This window comes from Crocodylus porosus, unplaced genomic scaffold (genome assembly GCF_001723895.1).
Source record: "Crocodylus porosus isolate Cpor-Errol unplaced genomic scaffold, CroPor_comp1, whole genome shotgun sequence".
Taxonomy (NCBI): domain Eukaryota; kingdom Metazoa; phylum Chordata; order Crocodylia; family Crocodylidae; genus Crocodylus; species Crocodylus porosus.
Window position 1 is genome coordinate 681,933 of NW_017728938.1, and position 7,805 is coordinate 689,737.

At 51.1% G+C, this 7,805-nt stretch overlaps 1 long non-coding RNA gene across 1 annotated transcript in view; it reads right to left on the reverse strand.

Annotated features, from left to right (window-relative positions):
• The window catches only part of LOC109318274, a 9,280-nt gene extending 3,896 nt beyond the window's left edge, over window positions 1-5,384 (reverse strand). The window contains exon 1 of the long non-coding RNA XR_002103214.1: window positions 5,374-5,384. This is a non-coding gene — a long non-coding RNA (uncharacterized LOC109318274). The remainder of the gene's footprint in view (window positions 1-5,373) is intronic.
• Between the last annotated feature and the right edge of the window lie 2,421 nt (window positions 5,385-7,805).

The following is a 7,805-nucleotide window of genomic DNA, read 5'->3' on the forward strand; positions in this document are numbered from 1 at the left end:
CCTTATGATGAGAGGCTGAGAGCCATGGGGCTCTTTAGCCTGGAAAAGCGCAGGCTCAGGGGTGATCTGACGGCCACCTATAAGTTTATCGGGAGTGACCACCAGTGCCTGGGGGAACGTTTGTTCACCAGAGCATCCCAAGGGATGACGAGGTCGAATGGTTATAAACTACTGCAAGACCATTTCAGGCGGGACATAAGGAAGAATTTCTTTACTGTCCGAGCCCCCAAGGTCTGGAACAGCCTGCCATCGGAGGTGGTTCAAGCACCTACATTAAACACCTTCAAGAGTAAATTGGATGCTTATCTTGCCAGGATCCTATGACCCCAACTGACTTCCTGCCCTTTGGGCAGGGGGCTGGACTCGATCTTCTGAGGTCCCTTTCAGCCCTAATGTCTATGAATCTATGACTTCGAGTTGGGCTTGGAAAGCACGCTGTCCAAATTCACTAGCAGAAATAAGTGGGGAGAAGTGGGCACACTGAAGGGGAGGAACAAAATCCAACTAGATCTAGACAGGTTACGGAAGGGGTGGATGAGTATAGACTGGAATTCAGTGAAGGCAAGTGGAAGGGAGAAGGAACCTGCAATATACCTGTAAGCTGGGGAACACCCTTCTGAATAACACGGCGGTGGAAAGGGATCTTGGAGTCATTGCTGACGCCAAGATGGACATGAGCCGCAATGTGAGGAAGCAGTCAATAAGGCTAACTGCACCTGCACCATCTACAGATGTGTCACAAGCAGATCCGGGGAGGTGATCCTTGCCCTCTATGCAGCGCTGGTCAGGCTGCAGTTGGAATACTGCATCCAGTTTTAGGTGCTGCACTTCAAGAGGGATGTGGCTAACTTCGAGAGGGTCCAGAGGAGGACTACTCACATAGTCAGGGTAGCAGGCCAGGCCCTACGAAGATAGACTAAAGGGCCTGAATCTATTCAGCCTCCATAAGAGAAGACTGAGAGGGGATCTGGTGGCCATCTATAAACTCACCAGCAGAAAATAGGCGAGGCTCTGTTCCCTTGGGTAATGCCTGGGATAACAAGGAATAATGGCCACAAATTGATTGAGAGCAGGTTCAGGAGGCATTACTTTACAGTTAGGGCTGCCAGGCTCTGGAATCAGCTCCCAAGGGAGATGGTGTTCTCCCCTACCTTGGGGGTCTTCAGGAGAAGTTTGGATAGATATCTCGTTGGGGTATTATGATCCCAGCACTCATTCCTGCCCAGGACAGGGGTCGGATATGTTGATCTTTTCAGGTCCCTTCTGACCCTAGAAACTATGAAGTGCATGCCTTGGTCAAGGAATCTGAAGCCTTCTCAGTGGCACCAGCATCAGAGTTGCCAGTTAACTTCCTTGATGCATCTTTCTGTTCTGAGACCATGGCCTGAAACAGGGAGCACAGAAGAAAAAATTACCTAGGTCCAGCCTCTTGAGCCCAGTCCCCAGAGCCCTTTAGGTGCTTATGGCCTGGTCTGGATTATTCCTTGCTGTGTCATTAGTTCGCACGTGGGTGAGAAGCGTGAAGTAGTACTCGGAGGGCCAGAAAAGCCTCGGGATCCTCTCTGTTACATCTTGGACGCGAGTGTCTGGGAGGTGGCAGACCTCATGGGCTAGATGGTGGAAGGGTCCCTCAGTGCCCTGCAGGAGGGAGTCCCCCACCACCACCACCTTGCACCTCCTCTTGTGGGTGGCAGCAAGCTCCTTACCTTCTTCCTCTCCGAATGCCACCATCAGAGCCTTCTCATGAGTGGGGATGGGAGTGTACCTATTGTGCAGGACCAGGGGGAGGAGCATCCCTAACCCTGCATTTCCTGGAGCATGAGGTGACTGTCTTCCCAGTTGCTCCAGGTGGGTCTTCTTGGTTAGCCGTCACATTGGCCACAGTCTTCGCCTCTCTTTCTTCCTTTTTTCTGAAGAAGCATCTGGCAGTAGCCATCACTGAAGTCTTTATGGGCCCTAATGGTCCACAGCTGACCTATCTCCTCCTCGAGCTCCACCACCCAGCCCTCCAGAGACTGAACCAGGGAGCACACACCACAAGAGAGACAGTGAGAGCAGAGGGAAGAGAGCAAAAAGGGGAGAGTGAAAGACAGCAAAGCAGGAGACAGAGAAAAGGGAAGGAGAAAGGAGAGAAAAATCAGAGGAAGAGCGAGAGAGAACACGGGAAAAGAGAGAGAAGAGTTGGGGAGAGAGGGGAGAGAGAGGCAAGAGGGAAAGACAGAAGAGGGAGGGAGAGAGGAGAAAAAGGGAGAAGGGGAGAAAGAGGCAAGAGGGAAAGAGACAGGGTAGAGAGGAAGAGGGAAAGAGAGACAAGAGGGAGAGAGGAGGAAGAAGAAGGGAAGAAGAGAAAGAGGAGAGAAGGGGAGGGAGAAAAGATGAGAGAAGGGAAAGAGAGAGAAGTGGAAGAGAGGGGGAGAGAAAGAAGAGGGAGGGGGAGAGAGAAGAGAGAGAACAGAGGTGGGGGAGAAAGACATGGGGGTGACAAGGGAGAGACAGAAGAGGGAGAGGGGGAGGAGAGGGAGAGAAGGGAAGGGAGAGAATATTAAGAGGAAGGGAGAAGGAGGCAGAGAGAGGAGAGAAGAAGGAGAGTGTGGCAGGGGCAAGGGAAATGCTGAGCTGTAGGGATCCTTCAACAATGGCAAAAGCCCCACACTGCTGAAAGCACCGGCGGCCCTGCCGGACACCAAGCCGTGGGAACATAGTGGTGGTGGCAGAATTGCTGTGCTGCTGGCAATGCCAATGGCCCTGCAGCATGTGGAGCTGCAGGGAAAAGGCGGCGGGTGCAGAAAAGCCACACTGGCAACCCCAGAGCCCCTGGGAATCTAGGGACAGGATGATGGCTGCAGGTTCACTGTGCTGCAACACTCACCTGCAGCCCAATGGCATCCCTCACCACAGCCAGACAGAGCCTAGGGTGGGATGAAGAAAAAAAGCTGGCAGTGGTGTGGAGGCACTTTGTAAGCACATGCTGGTGCTGATTTGCTGCCCGGGGCAGGAAGTCACCCATAAAAGCCCTGCGCACTGGTCCAACAGGGGGATCAGAAGGAAGTTCCCGGCAGCCTAGAGCAGGCTGCGGGACAAGTATGGAAGAGGCAGAAGATGACTGGTCGTGGTGGCCCTTATGTAGGGAGCTACCTCCACCCACTGAGTTGAAGGAGGTCCTCGAGCCATCTGGAGGGGAAATATGGGAGCCCTCCTGGGGAGAGGGTCAAAAAGGACGATGACAGACCAAGGAGGAGGGACAAGGATGGTTGCTGACAACAATGCCAGGTCCAAGCAGCATCAAAAGTAACAACAGGTTGGCACTAAGTGAGTTGCAGGCGAGGTGGAGCCCCAAGAATCCTTGTGCTACCAAGAGTAAGCTGGACCCCACTGAACTGAGTGTAACAAGTCCCTGAAACAAAAGGTTTCCATCAAAGACATGACAGGGAAGAAGATTCAGTGGGTTGGGTAACTGATGCCAGGACAAACTGTTGGCCCATAGGCCCATGGCTGGCCTAGGGCAACCAGGAAAGATGAGGTGGGGAGCACCGGACAGGCACAGCAAGTTACAAATTGGTGCACTGGCTGGGAATCCAAGTGGCAGTAGAACCCTGGAGGCTGACACTGAAATGGAAGTCAACATGGTACCTCAGGTAGAGCTGCTAGGACAAACATTACAAGCAGTGATGAAAGTGCTTGAGGTCCAACATCGACAAGCCCTGCAGCAAAATGAGTGGCTGAGGTGCAATTGGCCAGCCTCTAAAATGCATAAAATGGCAAAAGATGATGATGCAGAAGTGTTTATAAAGGCCTTCAAAAGGGATGCCATATAGACTAGATTAGACAGGTCTCTGTGGGCCAGGCAGCTAGGGTCCCTACTGGTCGGAAGGGCCCAAGCAGCATATAGGGCCCTCCCCAGGGACAAAGCATACGATTATGATAAAGTGAAGCGGGCAATCCTACATAGGCTTGAATTGACCCCAGAGCACTACCAGAAGCTCTTCAGGGCCAAGAAAGGGAAGGAAGATAAGAAACCCCAAGTCTTGATGCAGGTGCTAAGGGACCTGCTAAACAGATGATTACTCCCAGCCATGGCAGGCTGGAAGGCACTTGCAGAGCAAATTCTCCTAGAGCAGTTCATCTAAGACCTAGAGGAAGGCACAAAACTATGGGTGAGGCAGCATTTGCTGGAAACGGCCGAAGAGGCCCAGAGAATAGTGGAAGAGTACGTGGCTACAGAGGTAGGACCAGTGAGGGAGAAGACTTATAGAAGTGAGAGGGGCAAGTACCGTAAGGAGAAGGAGCATCATTGAGGCTCTCTAAGAGAGACAGGCAAGGGGGTATTGTGCTACTGATGCAGGCACACTAGCCACATGGCATGAGTGTCCCCAAGGGCTGCCAACTGATGGAGGCCAGTGGGGTGTGCTACAGGGTCCTGGGAAAGATGCGATAATAATAAGCCAGTGGAAGAGATGGACTGTAGCTTCGGCGGGTTGGGGGGGGCGAGGTCACAGTATGGGATCACCTTGAGGTTACAGCTTAGATAGCAGGATGGGCCTTGTGTGCCACCCTGGATACAGGCTGCTTGCAAACCCTCATAAGGTCCGGCCTAATACCAGAGGACACCATAACATGGTGCAAGACAGTTAAGGTGTGCTGCATCCATGGTGGGGCTGAGCAGTACCAGAAGGGATATGTGAGGGCTAGGATAGGCAATAGAACAGGCTAAATGAATGTGGGGTTTGCCCCAGGACTTGACAGAGATCATGGGGAGAGATTGGCCTCCACTATATAATGTCCTAAATTAAGTGAAAGAGGTGGAATTGGAACGGAAGGGATGGCCCTAAGTGGATGGCTGGATTGCAGAGGAAGAAAAGCCCAGCTCCTCAGAAGAAGAGCCGTTCATTAGTTTGGGAGTGGGCCCGACCAGCTCACACTTCAAGATCGTGCAAGATGAGGAAGAAGAGTTTGTGAGTCTGTGAGAAGATGAGGTTGCCAGTGTTTGAAGGGCAAGTCATGAGACCGGAACTACAAGTATATGATCCACATTTCGAAATTTGGGATGGGCTATCATACTGGGTAAAGTAATCAGAAGGGGGTGACCACATCCAACAGCTACTGGTACCCTGAGCATTCCGGGAGAAGGTACGGGCTATGGCCCACACAACACTTTGGAAGGGAGAGAGCACTAGGCAAGATCAAACGGTGATTCTTTTGGCCAGGCACGTGAGAGGAAGTAGCATGCAGGTGCAGCTCGTGCACAGAATGCCAGTTAGCAGAGGAAAGATGGCCACAGAGGGCACCCCTGCAGTTAATGCCCATCATTAACACGCTGTTTGATTGAGTCACCCTCAGTGTTGTGAGTCCCCTCCCAGAAGTAGTCCAGGGCACCAGTACATCTTGGTCCTAATCGACTATGCCACCTGATACCCAGAGGCAATACCACTCAGAGCTGTCACCGCGCCTCGGATCATGGAAGAGTTGTTAAAATGGATTTCCCACTTCAGGGTACCCTAGGAGATTATTACTGACCAGGGCATGAATTTTACGTTGGACATGCCAAAGGCCGTATGTCACGTGCTAGGCATCAAGCATCTGTGAATGTCAGTGTACTGCTCCCAGACAAACGGCCCAGTGGAGCAGTTAAATGACACAATCAAATGCTTATTGCAGAGAAGCATGCAAAAGGAGCCCAGGAAATGGGACCTACTTCTCGTGCCACTGATGTTTGCACTTAGGGACACACCTTAGGCAATGACCCAATTTACACCCTTCAAGTTGATATTTGGCCATAGACCTTGAAGCCCATTGCAAGTAGCCAGGGAAGACTGGGGAAGGCCAGGGCATAAACAAGTCGGAGCCCAACCAGATAGGCAGGACATGGTGGGATGCCTTAAACAAGCCCAGCAGTTAGCCCAGGCAAACTTGGAGAGGGCTTAACAAAGAAAGCATGAGACGGAGTTTCAGCCCAGAGACAAAGTGCTGGTCCTACTCCCTTCTGCGAACAAATTACTAACCAAATAGCAATGGCCTTTTGAGATAATGAGGAGGGCCAGGCCTGTAGCTTATGAAGTCTACTGTCCAGGGCACATGAAGGAACACCAGATTTATCATGTGAAGGCCTGCAGGGAGCCACAGAGATGGCTATTGAGCCCTGAGGAGACAAACGAAGATCTAAGACCCAAGGGAGGGGAAAGCACTTAAAGGGGTGAAATAGAGATGAGGGACAGTCTTGCCCCTGAACAGTGAAAGGAGATGGGCCAGATCATGGTCAAATTCAGCGAAGCGTTTAGTGAGGTACCCAGCAAGGCTAGAGGCACAGTACATGAGATAAATAAGCCAAAAGGGGCGGTTGCGAGGGGGAAGTGGATGCCAGTTCCCCACCACCTGCAAGCATGGGTACACGAGGAAATTCAGAAAATGCTCAGACAGGGGCTAATAGTGTCATCATGGAACCCCTGGAGAAGCCCTATGGTGGTTGTACCAAAATCCCATGGGTCACTAAGGATCTGTGTGGATTTCAGAGGGCTTAACACAGTGGCAATTTTGATGTGTTCCCCATGCCCTATGTAGAAGAATTGCTGGAACAGATAGGCCAGGCAAAGTACATCTCCACCCTGCACCTTTCCAAAAGCTACTGGCAGATCCCCATGGCAAAAACCAACCAAAAATGACCTTCAGCACACCATGGGGACTGTTTGAATTCACACAGATGCTGTTCGGCCTTCACAGCATGACAGCCTCCTTTCAAAAGCTGATAGATGATGTACTAGCACCACATGAGGTAGGTGGCAATGTACATTGACGATATTGTAATCTATTCACAGATGTAGGTAGAACATCAGCAACACATGGAAGCAGTACTACAAGAACTATGTCTGTTTGGGATGACAGTGAACCCCAAAAAGTACGCATTGGGAATGCGAGAGACCAACTACCTGCAGTTCCATGTGGGACAGGGGCTCATACATCCACTAGCCAGTAAAGTGTAGTTCATAGAGAAATATAAACTGCCCCAGATGAAAAAGCAGATACACTCTTTTCTGGGGTTGGCCAATTACTATCAAAGGTTCATAATGGGCTTTCAAGAGGTGGTCATGCCCCTAACAGATTTCATAAGGGGGAGAGTCCATTGGGCAATAAGATGGATCCCCCTAATGGAGGAAGTCTTTGGGAACATCAAAAGGACCTTGTGTAAGGACGTGTTTCTAAGGACCCCTGACTTTTCTAAGCCTTTTATCCTACAGACAGATGCATCTGAAATGGTGGTGGGGGCAGTCCTATGCCAAGGAGGGAGAAGAAGATACGGAGAGGCTGGTAGCATTCACAAACAGGAGACTGAGTGCAGCTGAATGCAGGTACACTACAATTGAATGGGAGTGCTTGGCTATTAAATGGACGATCATGTACTTCCATTATTACATACATAGGGGGTAAAAAGAAGATACCGGGTAACGTGGTACCTCTGCTGGACATGCTAGGAAATCTGGTCATCGCACCAGACAGCAAAGCTAACATATTTAACAATTTCTTTTCCTCCATTTTTCTGAGCAGGGACCAGGTCAGCCTCCCACCGGGAGCCCTGTAGGCCCTAGGGGAAGTGCACCTAGGCCTAGGGTTAGTGAGGGCCTAGTCAGGGAACTTCTGGAGGGACTGGACGTATTTAAATCAGCTGGTCCTGATGATTTCCATCCCAGAGTGCTGAGGGAATTAGCAGAGGTCATTGCGGGACCCCTGGCCCAGCTTTACGAGCACTCATGGTGCTCTGGTGTGGTGCCAGAGGACTGGAAAAGGGCCAATGTGGTTCCCATTTTCAAAAAAGG